At 41.4% G+C, this 16,389-nt stretch overlaps 1 protein-coding gene across 2 annotated transcripts in view; it reads right to left on the bottom strand.

Annotated features, from left to right (window-relative positions):
• The window catches only part of sox5 (SRY-box transcription factor 5), a 524,923-nt gene that overhangs the window by 450,008 nt on the left and 58,526 nt on the right, over positions 1-16,389 (bottom strand). The window contains exon 2 of one of the 2 annotated variants that reach the window (XM_060903479.1): positions 11,870-11,940. The gene's annotated coding sequence lies outside the window, so the exon portion shown is untranslated. The remainder of the gene's footprint in view (positions 1-11,869; positions 11,941-16,389) is intronic. The other variant, XM_060903480.1, reaches the window with a different exon arrangement.

Here is a 16,389-nt window from a genome sequence, read left to right as displayed (position 1 = left end):
GAATCAGAATGCTGATGGCTGCATTGTAGGTGGCTGATAAAAGATGTCATAGACACCCACCTCTGTTCAATGAAGGTCGTTCCAGGTTGACAAAAATGAACGATCCTCTCTGGCTAAGATGTCTGCCAGTTTTCTGGAAGTCCTCTCATAGGGATCTCATCCCAAAGTGCGTAGAAACATATTTGCTTTTAGGATGAGAGGTGAAACGTTTTCAAGAATCTTCAAGCAAGTCCAGTTGCTCTCTTCAACCAACCACAGATTGCAAGGTGGAAGAGTGTTCTGTGGTAACTTGCACGTCCATGAAGGTGCTTTTAATGATGAAAGGTACATACAGGTCTTGGAGCAACATGCTGCCATCAAGAGGACATCTTTTTCAGGGATGCCTTTGCTTATTCTAGAAAGATAATGCCAAGCCACTTTCTGCACATTTTACAACAGCATGGCTTTGTAGTAAAAAAGTGCAAGTGCTAAACTGGCCTGCCTGCCTCCCATTTAAAATATGTGGTGTATTATGAAGCACAAATGAATCCTTTGGTCCTCTCCAAATCTGCCCAATCCTGTGGAAGCCTGGCTGTCACCTGCATACACAGGGACATGAGAGAGCTTCCAGTGGCTGAGGTCCAGGTGGGGGACCGAGAAGGTGAGTGGCCACTAACAATAGGTCTAATCCCTGATCTCCCTGTGCCTCTATTAGTAGGTATAGACTGGCCTGGGTTCTCGGAGTGTCCTGCCATGACTGGATGGAGGGGGCAGCTCCAGCCCCACAACAGACAACCAGCTGAAGTATTGATGGGGTCAGGTGCTGCAGATCAAAAGGGGAGAACCAAGATCTGATGCAGACACTCCCCCCAGCCAATTTCATAGTGAAGAATGGGCTACTTCACTATCACTGCACCCACCACATTGAGTGCTCTGATCCCTTTGCCATTCCAAGAAGCAAGATTGACATTGTCATGACATTGGTCCACACCCACCCACTAGGTGGCCATCTGGGGCCTTAGAACACTCTTGATAAGATCCGGGACCAGTTTAACTAGCCTGGCATGGTCACAGAGGTCAAAAACTTTTGCCAATGGTGCCTCCAGTAACAGAAAACCTCACCATTGAAACCAACCCCAGCACTCTTAATCCCTCTGCCAATCAGTGAAGTCCTATTTGAGTGTGTGGGAATGGACCTTGTAGGGCCACTCCCAAAGTCCGCTGGTGGTCATGAATACATCTTGGTGATCACAGAGTATGCCACCCATTACCCTGAGGCCATTCCCCTCCACAAAGCTACATCAAAAACATAAGCAAGGAGCTGATGCTCCTCTTCAATCAGGTTGGCATTCCCAAATAACTGCTCATGGACCAGGGCACCACTTTCATGTCAAGACTAATGGTGGACCTCTGCCCACTACTGCAGATAAAAAGCCTACAGACCTCCATCTACTACCCTCAGACAGATAGACTCATTGAGTGATTCAACCAAACACTCAAATGGATGCGCCAATGAATCATGGATGAAGAGGTCCAGAATTGGAATATGCTCTTGCCCTATGTGCTGTTCACTGTTCGGGAGACTCTTCAAGCTTCCACTGGGTTCACCTCCTTCGAGCTCCTGTTCAGTCGAAGGTCTTGGGGCCTTCTTGACATGGCCAAAGAATCCTGGGAGAAGCATCCATCTCCTTTCCACTCCACCATCGAATATGTGCAGGGCATGCAAGAGCAGATAGGCAGTAACCCCCATAATTAAGGAGCACATGCATGTACACAAAAGAGAGGAGCTCACCCCAGCTCAGGAGCTCACCCCAGCTCAAAAGCAGGGGTTTAAGGAACTGAAAAATCAATTTTGGGACATGTTCTCAGCCTGGGTGGAAACAAGTGCTTCAACAGGACATTAAGACACCACCAGGAGTGGTGATTCAACAAAGGACCTACTGGGTCCCAGAGGCCATCAGGCTACTGAGGCAGAAGTAGCCCGCATGCTCCAGGATGGTATAATCAAAAAGTCCAGCAGCCCCTGGTCCAGCCCCATCATCATTGTCTCCAAACCTAACAGAAGGCTCTGCCTTTGTAATGACTTCAGGAAGCTGAACCAGTTGTCAGAGTATGACAGCTTCCCCATGCCATGAGTGGATGACCTCATCGAGTGCCTGGGGAGAGCTTGGTTTATCTCCACCCTGGACCTCACAAAACACTACTGGCAAGTCACCCTCTTACCTGATGCCAACCCCAAGACTGTCTTCAGTACAACCACTGGGCACTGGCAGTACCAGGTCTTTCCCTTTGGGCTCTACAAGGTGCCCACCACTTTCCAGCACTTATTGAATATTGTGCTGTGACCCAACCATCCATATGTTGCTGCCTACCTCAATGATGTGGTCATCCAATCCACTACTTGGCAAGCTCACCTACATCACCTTCGAGGGTTACTGGAAGAACTCTGAAAGACTTGTCTAACTGCCAGCCCTAAGAAATGCCACCTGGGGCTAATGGAGGCACAGTACCTGGGCTACCACATCAGTTGGGGATTGTTGAAACCACAGAAACAAAAAGTTAACTATCCCTGACTCACCACCAAGAAATAGGTACATGCCTTCCTAGGGCGAGAGGGATATTATAGGATATTTGTCCCTAAATTATCCTCTTTAGCCTCCCAGCCTCGCAGATCTAATCAGGAAAGGGGAGCCAGAAAAGGTTAGCTGGACACCACAAGCAGAACAGGCCTTCCAGAACCTCAAGGATGCCCTCACCAGCTCCCCTGGGTTTTGAAACCCTGACTTTTGTCGCCTCTTCCCTGTCCAACACCGACACCTCCAAAACGGGCTTCTCACCCTGTCTGAGGAAGCGGCTCCCCTCTGGAAGTCCTCTGAGCAGCAGCCTCTCTGACTGCTCTCGACTGTACGACCACATCCACTATCAACATCCTGCACAGAGATCTGCACTCTCCCACGTTCCCCTTCCCACACTCACATTTATAAATTAAAGAGCACTATTTTCTGCACTGTATCTGGGTCTACCAAGTCCTGTTCCAGACTGTCAAATCCAATACTCTCTCTCTCTCTGTCTCTCTGTCTCTCTCTTCTGCCCCCTGTCTCTCTGCTCTCAGGGTGTTTAACACGTCAGGTGCTGAAGCATTCAGAGTCATGGTTGTGCTCTGTTATACTTGCTCTTTTGATACGAGAAGCCGCTCAGTGAATATACAAAATACAATGTAGAAGCTTAATTCATTTCCAATTATTCAATTATTAATGTAAGCTCTTGACATTTCCTGCTTCACTGTAGTCATGTAATAAGCACTATCACAGACCACAACCATGATAATATCACAGAGTGTCAAAGCTGCGTATCCTTCCTGTTAATCTCACTGCGCTTACTGAATTATTCAGACTCACTACTAAAGGCTGGAAACTATTTACTCCGCTACTACACTTCAGTCAGATTTCAGCTGGTTTGTATCTAACCTGAATATAAGTAGAAATTTAAATGAATATTATGTTTATTACATGTTTTACTCATTATATTTTAGTTCAAGAAGGTTCATGACAGTCATTCACTTTGTAATTAATTATTTGTTTGATAGAAGTAAAGGTACGAGCTCTAACTCCACCCCCTGGCCATAACCGTAACGTTTGAAATGTTCAGAGTAATCGAGTCATGGGACTTGTTATGTGTAAGACCAGGCTGGAAAAAAGATCTTACAGCAACTCAGTGTGACCAAATTCCATAAAATTTATTGATAGAATGTTTTATCTATTTTGTAAAAATATATAATATTATATTAGCAGGTGTGAGTTGTGAATTTAACATAGATAATGATATTTAACACTCCTGAATTATTTTATGATTTCAGGATTGTGGGTTATGATAATACACTTCTAATAATACTCTCTCTCTCTCTCTCTCTCTCTCTCTCTCTCACACACACACACACACACACACACACAGTTCAAAATATGTTCAAACTTTTCAATTTACTTTATTTATCCTTTCAGTCCAACAGAATACCTTAAGGATTGTTTGTTTATTAGTTAGCTAGTTGATTTGTTTGCTTGTTTTCCATCCCAGAGACTCAGTCTAGTAACCAAAGCCTTCCGGATAACCTGGGAAGATCGGCATTCCCAATCTGACCAATAATTTCTGTTTGTTTGTTTGTTTGTTTGTTTGTTTGTTTGTTTGTTTGTTTGTTTGTTTAACACTGAAATGTTGGATCACATTTTAAAATTGGATTCTGACTCATGAATAATTTTAACTGACTCCTTTGAATAGTGATTCTAAAACAAAAGCCAAATTTTCATTTAAATATAATGTTTCTATATAATAATAAGCTTTAATAATATGATCATACACTTTAAGATGAGATGGAGAATAATACACTGTAACACAAAAGTTATTTTTATGAGATTAGAAATTAAGTAAGAAATTAAAACTTAAATACATAGCTTTGCACATTATGTGCAAAAATAAATGATTTATCACTAAAAAAAAGAGATCAAATAAAGCATTCAGTGCAAATATATAGAGGATGTTACACAGTGGCGCAAAGATATGAAGTTTATCTTTGAGTGGTGAACATATTCACAACTGAGTGAAGTGAACGAGTGAAATATTTTCAACATGAGAAGATAAACTTCATATCTTCAAGCCAACACGTGATTTTCTTTTTATTATATCGACACATTCACAGACAAAAAGTCCCCAAATTTATCAAAACAATTCATCGATTTCCTCACGAGTGGCAGATAGAGATTTATGTCACGGTTTTGGTTCTCAGTGTCCCGGATGGAGCTCAGATGAAAAATACTAGTGGTGTATTTCACACTAAAACACTCAGGTCTATGTAATATATATATATTAGTATCCACATTCCCTGGATATGAGCAATTGCGCACTCTGATTGGCTACTCTACTACTAGGATATCAGCTCATATACTGTGAGTAGAGAAAAACAAAATGGCAGAGCGTGTTGCTGAAACAACCGAGGACAAAATAAAAACTCTACTCAAAAACAAAACCACAAGAAATACAAACTAAAAAACAACAAAATATGGAATAAAAGTATTTGATGGTAAGAACATATCTTTTTATTTTTCAAGAATTATTATTATTGCATTTTTCACAAAATTAATTTCCCTGAGGGAGCCTGCCCAAAGGGATCAATAAAGTTTTATCTAATCTAATCTAATCTAATCTAATCTAATCTAATCTAATCTAATCTAATCTAATCTAATCTAATCTAATCTAAAATTGCTCCTGTCATTTCACTGGTTTGTTTACATTCTAAGCAGAAATGATTTTGTCAGACATTTTGTATAAAGATTTTATTTATCAGCTTTGCAAAAAATAAAAATGCTCTGTCTCTCAAAATCCAGTGAATGTGGATAGAATAAAACAGTTATTCCACTCAATCTCATCGTACATGGATTATAGCGCTATCAGCTCATGTACGACTTGATTTCATGGAATAACTGTTAAATATCCCATTAGCTACTTGTTACTGTGAATAATAGAATATTTGGGAGATTTGAGTATGATTATAAAAGTTAAAACAGCGTTCCAAAGAAAGCAAGGTTAAAAGCTGAAAGTACACATGTACGCATTGAGATCATTCACTTCCGGTGTATTTTGGATCAAATCATTGTTCAAATAAATAACAGATTATTAATGATTACACTGTAATTTCAGTTGCATCCCGACACACCATCTGATTTCCCCAATTTTCAGCCTATTAAGATTTATTCAGTTGAAAACAAAGCATCTGAGATGAAAGGAAATAAATTGAGAGGACGGTCCCGGAAATCACTCCTGAGTATTCTTCTGAATCATCTTCATCATCATCAACATCATCAGAGCTGTAACAATTCCTGCTAATGCATGTGTTTTGTTGCATTTTTTAAATCTAATTGGCGAGAACCCAGGTTTGCTAATGAAGGTGGAGAATAATAGAGATACCTGTTCATGTTCTCTCTCTGAGGAACACTTTACCTCAATCCACATGAGAGAGCACGAGAGAAAGAGGGAGAGAGAGAGAGGGAGAGATGCTGTTTTTTCACCTAAAATAAAAAAAGTATTGTTTATGCATCATGCACAGTTTCAGAGTCTCACATCAGATACAGTGTTGCTTTAAACAAACGAGGCTTCGATGCTGAATTGCGAGGTTTGATCTCCAAAATCTTTTGTCTTTTCTATGCAATTTTTTAAAACTTGTGCCGCATGTACGTTCTGTGCTTGAGGTTTAGCATTAACTCTTTCATACATAACACAACATGACAGCGGAATCGAGACAACCACCAGGAACCAACTTTCCCTCAGCATCATGTTGGGGAAAAAAAACATGACACTTTGATTGTTAACCAAATCAGCAATGTGTCACTCATCCTTTAATAATTTGCATAGCTGTCTCTGACTGGTTAAAAGTCTTTTGTGAGGTCACAATGCTTTTTTTGAATAGCTATGGTAAGAACCTGGACTCAAACACTCAAATAGCCGAACTTACTGTATCACCTTAGCTACAAATACTGACACAGGCTTGGAGGTATGCTGTTATAAGAAAATAATCCATGATGGTGTGATGCAGTATGATGCTGAAGTTGCTTATTTTCCTATAACAGCACATCCTGAAGTGTTTTATTCTTCTTATACCACAGCAATGTTCCAACAATTTCTTATTTCTTATAGAACATTTTTATCCGTTTATCATTACATTTAATGTTGTAGATTGTGACATCCATGAAACGTCAGTGGCTATAAGCAGTTGAAATGACCATATCAATGATTATGCACTTTTTGACAATATTATTAGTTGAATATTCTCTGTGGAAGACCCTGTTAAAACAAGGATGTATTAGAACAAGCACATTCATATCAGTTCTGACCTTCTGACCAATCACATTCGAGAATTCAACAGTGATGTAGAATAAATGCATTTATTATATAAATTGATTGAGAAATTTGATCCTGGGTCCAAATTGAAAGTCTGACTAGCAGTTAACCGACTGGAAATTTCCAAGTTGTAAATCCAGCAACAGTGGGGCATTGAATGCAGCATTTGATTCAAGTTTATTTATTTAATTCTTGGTCCTCGGTACACTGTATTGGTTACTGCCACGATTTTTGCACCCGACGCCTCCTGAGGCTTCTCTTGTACATCCTTTTCATTTCATGTCATGCCATCAATTGAAGTGCAAGCTCCAATGCCGAGCTCTGGTCACACCAAGTGGGACTGTAGACCGAGCTAGATATTGGCTGTTTATATGGTAATGCAATTGCCATGCTGATGAGGGACGTCTGCCACCGCTTGACCTCTTTTATAACACTTTTCAAGAGTTGTGTTAAAAAAAAGAGGGGCGTAATTTGCTGACAAGGCATGACAATGTTCCTTTGTTCATTCACACCTATTAACCTGGCTGTAAAAACGCAGGTGTGTATGTAATGGAGAAGCAAGAGTCTGTAGAGGTTTGGGAGTCTACAGAGTGACACAGGGCATATTGGGCACATCGCTCAATAGGGGAGACACAATCTGTCAACCGCAAACCCCCTCTGGACTAGAGATCCTAAGAACAGATGATGATCTGGAGCAGAGGGAGCGGGTGAGAAAGGCCAGTTGAGAGACATAGAGAGACAGTGAGATAGTTCAACATAGTCAGAAAGTTTGATTTGTTCTGCTAGAGCAAGAGGATTTGGTCCAGCGCCATTTTCAGGAAGGCAACATTTTCCACATTCACGCCAGCTTAGATTCGTACCTTAAAAACAATTTGTTAGTACAACAATTAATGCATGACATCCAAACTGCAATGTGTGGTCCACGCTGGTTCCAGCCCAAAGCAGCCCAGATCTGGCATAGATGCATTTTGCATCTGGTTTATATCTGGCTAATACATCTGGGCAAAGAGATAAATAAATGTTTGAAGTCTTTATTTTTATGTAAAGCTGCACTGTCAGAAACAGGGGTACAGTAGGAGTCCATTTCTGTCCCCCAAGGTACAGTCTATACGCTAATATACCCTCTAGGGCTCATTATTGGACCTCAAGGTAACTATGTGCAACTTTTTAGGGCCAAAAAGGTACATACATGTTCCTAAACAGTATATAAAGGGTACCAATAAGTACCTTAGAGGGTATTGACCCAGTGACAAGCTGTTGTACCCCTAAAGGTACAGTAATGGACTTTATTTTCTGAGAATGTGTTTTGTGACAATGTGTATCATTAAAAGCACTATACAAATAAACTGACTTGACTTGGTACGGATGCGTTTTGTATCTGGTTCATATCCGGCTGCTACATCTGGGCAAATGATGAGACCCGGGTTTGGGCCATTGTGTGTAACTAAGCAGATCCAGCATGCATTTTAAAGATGTGGGCCAAACAATATTTCCTGTCAGGGTTTTCACTTTAATGGTTTCCTATATTACCCACAATGCCCTGCTGGTAGTAGTGCATCATTCTCTATCTAAAGAGAAAAATACAGTGGCGCTTTAGTCTTTTAAGCTTCAGCATTTATGCTAATACCAACCAATCAGTGTCTCTTATCTCATCGTCTCTGCAGTAACTCAGTGTTGTATAGCTGCATTGCATTCTGGGATTGTCAGTCCAGTGCTTTCACCAACGTCGTCACTATTCCTACGCTAAATTTCTGACAAAGTAGCGCCACAATCACTAAACACATCACAACTATTTCATTATAAATTAAATAGTAGTGTGGTTCCTGGATGGATGGATAGATGGATTGGTAGATAGATGGAAGGAGGGATAGATGTATGGATGGATGGATGGGTGGATGGACAGACAGACGGGTGAATGGACAGATGGTGGACGGATGGATGGATGGACAGACGGGTGGACAAATGGATGGACAGATGGATAGACGGATGGATGGATGGATGGATGGATGGATGGATGGATGGATGGATGGATGGATGGGTAGGTGGATGGATGGATGGATGGATGGATGGATGGATGGAAAGGTGGATGGATGGGTGGATGGATGGATGGATGGATGGATGGATGGATGGATGGATGGATGGATAGGTGGATAGAGGGATGGATGGGTGGATAGATGGATGGACGGATGGGTGGATAGATGGATGGGTGGATGGATGGGTGGATAGATGGATGGACGGATGGGTGGATAGATGGATGGGTGGATGGATGGGTAGGTGGATAGATGGATGGATGGGTGGATGGATGGATAGGTGGATGAATGGATGGATGGATGGATGGATGGATGGATGGATGGATGGATGGAGGGATGGATGGGTGGATGGACAGATGGCGTTTTCTCTACTTTACTTCAGACTTCTGTATCCACCTTTCCTTTATGTGATGTACACCAACTTATCCACATGCACAGACTTAAAAGACAGGATGTGAGGATGTTGCATCATCAGAGAGGGTCAACAAGGTCACATGATCTAGAACAACTTTACAACTCTACAACTTCCTGCTACAAGGCATGACTTCCTGTCCAAGTGGACTCCCTGCAGTTAGGCTTTCCTTTAAACACACAGGTCAGACAAAAGTCTTATCACAGCAGGTTATTTTGACACGTTGTTCATACAGCGACATAAGACTGACATAAACCTACATACATATTAACACCTATAAAAAAGAATTTACAAGTATGCCTTAAGGTAACAGCTTACTTAGAACCACTTTTCATAGGGCTATGTGATGCCTACATAAGCCCTTCATGACATCTGACACAAGCCCACAAACATAATTATAACAGTTAATGTATCAGTATGAATTTACAGTTATGTGTTAGACTAAAAGTTTACTTGTTTACATGTTGATCATGTCACCTACTCTGACCTACAACCTTAAGTCATCAAAAAATGTCACTTATGTAGGTTTTATGTAGGTCAACTCAATGAAAGCAGTGTTTATGAGCTGAAGCCTGTTGGACCCGGCTTTGTAACTGTTTCTGTAGGTTTGTCATTGAGGGGGTCAAGAAACTACGTGCTTTGAATTAAATCATAAATAATTTTTAAATCACAACCCGGAACACTTTATTTGAACAGACATAACCTACTAGGCACATTCATAAGCAGTGCATAAGCCTTTTTTCCATAAATTACAGTTAAGGATTTATATAAGGCTTATGTCAAAAGTCACAAGTTGTAATGCTTTGGTTTTACATGAAAGAGAAGAAAGAAGAAAAGGACCAACAGTTCTAGAGCATTCTATCTCTGATTTTTTAAGCTTATCTTATGAACAGCACATGAAGCATTACGAAGTTTGGAGAAAGCTTCTATGAAGTGTCAGCGTGTCAGCGTTGATTAAAAACTATTCTGAAGAATCATTTCAGTACAACTCGAATGATTAAGCTTCCCTCAAACTAAAGTGGTAAATAAATTGGCATTTATAACACTGTTATGTAGTGTTATGTATAATGTTCCTTTCATTATGTATCACTTTCTAAAGTGTGATGAATATGCTGCTAGTAAAAACAAACTAATACTCGAAGTTTGGATGTAAACCTTTTGTTAATTCTTCATCGTCAGTTTATGGAAGAGTTATGTAATGCTTATTAATGTGTTATAAAGGCCATATGTAGGGCATATATAGGTGCAATTAAAACACATTCTTGTTGAAAATCACACCATGTAAACTTTCCTATAGAAACGTGTAATGATTCTCTTCTATGATTTATAGTGTGTAACGAGTACAGGGCATCACACACACACACACACACACACACACACACACCATCCGTGTTTTTTCCGAGCTCCGTGCTCGGCTCTGTGTCCTGGGAAGTGTCAGGACTGAACCCATATGTCACCCGACGCCCCGTCCTGCCAAGCGTGCACTTGAGTGTATTTGACAGAAAAACAATTTGTGTTTCAGACTGCAGCACTTTCCAGCTGAATGACGCGCGCGCACGTGTGTGTGTGTGTGTGTGTGTGTGTGTGTGTGTGTGTGTGTGTGTGTGTGTGTATCTCAGATGCCTTGCATTGTTGCTGCAAAATGTCCAGTTCAGTCCTCAAGCTGTGCTGCATCTCTCTGTCTCTCTTTTATCTTTTTTCTCTTTACCTCTCACTCTTGTTCTTTCTCTCCATCCTTCTCTCCTGTCACAATCACAAACTCACTTTAACACTCATCCTGCCTTTCTTTTTTAGATCTCCATCTTAACTCCCCTTCCTTCTTTCCATGTCTTTGGCTCTTTTGGTTATTTCTTACCCCCCCCCCCCCCCCCCCCCCGCTCTTTGTATCTCTCTTCTTCTATCTTTCTCTCTCTCTCTGCATTTCTTTCCATCTCTTTCTTCCAATGTCTCTGTTTCTCTGTTTTAATTTCTCTTTCCTTTTCCTGTGTCTATTTTTCTATATATCACTCATTCTGTGCATCCCTCTATCTTTGTCTCAGTGTCTCAGTCTCTCTCTTTATGTCTGTGTCTATCTCACTGACCATCTTTCTCTTCCTGTTTTTGTCTCTCTGTCCCTCTCTCTCTCTCTAGCTCTCTGATATTATCTGTCTCTCTCTTTCTATGGCTCTTTTTCTCTCTCTCTCGATCGTTCTCTCTCTCTGTTTCCCTCATGTGATCTGTCTGTCTGTCTGTCTGTCTGTCTGTCTGTCTGTCTGTCTGTCATTATCGGTCGCTCTGCCTCACCCTGTCTCTCTCTCTCTGTCTCCGTCTCAGGTGAGGCTCCTGTCTGGATCTTCAGTGTCCGTTGTATAATTGGTCGTGGGTGAACGGTGCATTTTATTGGCTGAGACTCGTGTATCCATGGTAACTGCTTGGCTGTAATGATGGCTGTGATGTTAATATAATTTGGTCATAGTGATGATTGGAGGCTCTTTCAAGGTGGCGTACAGCGAGGAATTGATTTGTTTACTCATCATATTTCAGCAGCACTGGAAGAGCATCAAAGCTTAAAACAGGAACTGACCTACTAACAGTGAGACGGAGACGGGAGCCTGTCTTCACACCACTGAGCCATCGGTGGACGCATGAATCCTGCTGAGAGAGAGAGAGAGAGAGAGAGAGAGAGAGAGAATGAAAAGAAACAGAGAGAGGGACATAGAAATAGAGACAATAAAAACAGAAAAAGAGAGAGAGGGGGTGAAGAGGGAAAGAGAGGGTGGGAGAGAGAGAGAGAGAGAGAGAGAGAAAGAATAATAAGGGTGAGAAAGAGAGAGGGATGAAAAGAGAGAGGGATGAACAGTGAGAGAGAATAGAGAGAAGGGGAATAAAAAGAGAGAAAGACAGAGGGGGATCAAGTGTGATGGAGGTGGGAATAAAAAGCGATAGTGAGGGATGAAGAGAGACAGAGAGAGAGAGGGAGAGATAGAGATAATAAAGACAGAGAGAAAAGAGAGCAAGGGATGAACAGAGAGAGAGATGAAGAGAGAGGGATGAAGAGAGACAGAGGGAAAGAGAAAGAATAGAGAGAAGGGGAATAAAGACAGAGAGGGATGAAGAGAGAGAGATAGAGACAGATGAGATAGATACACGGATAGAGAAAGAGAAAGGGATTAAAAGAAAGCGAACAGAGAGAAGAGAAGGGGAATAAAGACAGAGAGAGAGAGAGATTATGATTATATTTCTGACATAAAGTTAACATCAGTAAAGACATATATACACTTTACATAAAGGCCAAAAATACACACAATTCATTAATCATTACTGTTTTGTGTCACTGTAATAAGTTCTTTCTCACTTAGAAACAGAAATAAGAAACATTACCCACTGGTCCAAAGAAAGTGTACCACCATGTCATTACTGTGCCATAACATTATTAAATAAATCATAAACAGCTTATAAGAAGAAAAAAGAAATACATGTCACATGTCCCTGTCATTATCACATCATGACATTGTTATAACCATTCATAAACATCTTAATAACCACAGCCTTTACTTAAGGGACAAATACAGTATACATAAACATGTTGTTAGGGTGGGGCGGCACAGTGGTGTAGTGGTTAGCGCTGTGGCCTCACAGCAAGAAGGTCTGGGTTCGAGCCCCGGGGCCGGCGAGGGCCTTTCTGTGCGGAGTTTGCATGTTCTCCCCGTGTCCGCGTGGGTTTCCTCCGGGTGCTCCGGTTTCCCCCACAGTCCAAAGACATGCAGGTTAGGTTAACTGGTGACTCTAAATTGAGCGTAGGTGTGAATGTGAGTGTGAATGGTTGTCTGTGTCTATGTGTCAGCCCTGTGATGACCTGGCGACTTGTCCAGGGTGAACCCCGCCTTTCGCCCGTAGTCAGCTGGGATAGGATCCAGCTTGCCTGCGACCCTGTAGAACAGGATAAAGCAGCTAGAGATAATGAATAGATGGATGGAGAGATGGATGTTGTTAGGGTGCCATGACATCATCATAAGCACCCATAAAATTCTTATAAGCAGAAATAAGGAACAGACTTGAAAACATATAATTTCATCATCACATTGTTCTAAGTGTTAATAGAATCTTAGAATTCTTTAAACTGGGTACTTTAAATAAGGACCTGAGAAAACATACATAAACCAGTCATTATAATGTCATGACATTGTTATAAGTATCCATAAACAGCTTATAAGACTTTTTTTGTTGTTGTTGTTTAAAAAATAAAACTGGGAGAAATTATACATCAGCCTGTTATTTCAATGTCATAACACCCAAACCCCACTAATCCTGTTATCATGGTGTCATTACTTTATTATACATAAATTATATATAAGACTATATCACACTGTATAACATTATATAACACTGTATAACACTATATAAGACTATACAACACTATATAAGACTATATAAAACTATACAACACTACATAACACTATAACACTATATAAGACTATATAAAACTATACAACACTACATAACACTATAACACTATATAAGACTATACAACAATATATAAGACAATATAACACTGTATAACACTATATAAGACTATATAACTCTGTATGGTTCCTAAGGTTGGCATAGCCGGGGTGGTAGTGGGGATGAGATCCCACTATTTACAAAACGCTCTGAAAGGCATGCATCTGGAATAGCCTCTGTCAACCACAGCCCAACTCCTGGCCTTCTCACATGGCTTAGCTACTATGCCCGGTGAAACTGTTTTTACTGATAAGGAGAAGGGGTGAAAGGCGGTTCACTGGTGCCTTAAAGCCAGTTGCTCTGGGCAGATAGAGCTCGTCAACCTAGGAGGGCAGTCTACCTAGGGGACGGAAAACCCTGATTCCAAACCTCCGCTGCCTTGCAGCCATAATCATCCATGGAAAAGGCTATGGAAGTTAATCCAAACAGAAAATCCGGAGTGGAGACCCAAAGGCGGATGGCTGTCATTTTTGGCTTCTGTCCGGCAACTCCTGCAGCCTAGCCAGCCCCAATCGTAATGCTCTGCATTCCATTGGATCTTGCTGGTGTGGCTGAGAGGAGGGCCCTGATGGGTGGGCAATGCTAGGCCTCCATACACTTTGCCCAAGCTTGCGCCCTGGAGAGGTCACTCCAGTCTTACGATCTTTGAGAGCACAACACGGAAGACAGCAGTTACGAGTTATAAGTCCATGCTTGATTGGCGTAAGAGCCAGACACCACAGGTTGTCTTCGACGGTGGGAGGGATGATTGTGTCCTGTTGGTCAACTACTGCCCGCCTTAAACTAGGCAGCCCCAGCCAGAAAGGTGTTGACCCATCATGATCTGCATGCTTCAGTGGGTGTCTGGAGCTTAGAACTCTTCGTTCAACAAGCGGATCGTTAAACACTGCACCAGGCAAAAATCGGAAGAAAATGAAGACTCCAGCTCTTCACATTACAAGCTGGAATGTGCGCACAATGAGTACTGGACTGTCAGACAATCTCCAACAAATAGACGACACTTGCAAAACTGCAGTGATCGACCACGAGCTGTGCAGATTGAATATTGACATTGCAGCCCTGCAAGAGACCCGACTTCCAGACAGCAGATCACTGAAGGAGGAAAACTATACCTTCTTCTGGTGAGAAAAAAGTGCAGAAGAAACCAGGGAACATGGTGTTGGTTTTGCTGTTAAAAACACATTGCTCCACATGATTGAGCCTCCAACGGGTAGCACTAAGAGAATCCTCACCTTACACCTCTTTATACAGGAGGGTGTTGCAAACCTTGTTTGTATTTATGCACCAACACTAACAGCCATACCTGAAGCCAAAGATCAATTCTACAAACATCTAAGCATTATCAAAAGAATCTCAGCAACAGAGCATTTCTTTCTTATGGGTGATTTCAATGCAAGAGTGGATACAGATCATGAATCCTGGCCAAACGTATTAGGTCATCATGGCATAGGGAAAATGAATGACAGTGGTCAGAGGCTCCTGGAGCTTTGCTGCTACCACAACCTATGTGTGATGAACACCTACTTCAAGAACAAGTTATGCCATAAAGGATCTTGGGGACATCCTAGGTCGAATCATTGGCATCAGCTTGACTTGATTATTACTAGACTCGAGTCTCTAAACTATGTCCATAATACCAGAGCATACCACAGTGCCGATTGCGACACTGACCACTCTCTGGTTGTCTTGAAGGAAAAGCTAAAACCAAAGAAACTTTATCATTCCAAGAAAAAATGTAATCCGAAAATTAACATCAGCAGGACGGCTTACCCTGACAAAAACCTGGAGTTCATAGAATGGCTTAAAGTGCATATCATGGGTAAATTCAGGAGCAAAATCAATGTAATTCTCCTATTTTATATTAAACTTTGGTCAAATATCTGTAACATTTTGTGCAATTTTTTTTCCCTTGAGCAATACCAGAAAAATTCAGTTGAAATCAAGCCATTTGACGCGAATTCATCCGCCTCTGAAAAAACTTGCCATTTGGATTTCCCGGGAAACATTGATTTTCGTGATGTCGCGTGCGGGACGCCTCCCTCTGAATCCTACGTCAGCGCTGGTTTGTTTATGAGAAAATGACCTGGTGGTTTTCTGCAAATTTCTTCAACGTTATCACATAATTATTAAAATGGTTAACAGATGTATCGTAGGAGGGTGTAGCAACACCAATCATGATGGGATTAGTACTCATTGTTTTCCAAAAGACCGGACAATGAGAGAGAAATGGGAGCGCTTCGTGCGAGGCACCCGGAAGCCGAGGACCAAAGCAGAGCCGAGAAAAAGACCAAGAAAATCAGCGATTCACAAGTCGACTGTTGCCAGGGTAAGAAATAAGAGAGACTATACTCTAAATTAGGTGTTCCTGTGTTTGTGTGGTACACTGATAATGTTATTTATTGACACACACAAAAGTAAACAACATGAAAGCGCTGGGCGATAATACACTTACTTCACATGTATCAAGGGATATACGGCATGTCAGGGCTTGAGATCTTGGGACCTGCCAAACACATTAAATGTATATACAACCCTGCTTAGCCGATTCCATGTGTGTAGCTTATGAAATCTTTATCCTACAGTAGCCAGTACTCTTCTAAA

The sequence above is a fragment of the Neoarius graeffei genome, chromosome 21 (genome assembly GCF_027579695.1).
Source record: "Neoarius graeffei isolate fNeoGra1 chromosome 21, fNeoGra1.pri, whole genome shotgun sequence".
Classification (NCBI taxonomy): Eukaryota; Metazoa; Chordata; class Actinopteri; order Siluriformes; family Ariidae; genus Neoarius; species Neoarius graeffei.
The sequence above is the reverse complement of the archived record's forward strand: the minus strand, read 5'-3'. Positions and strand labels throughout refer to the sequence as shown.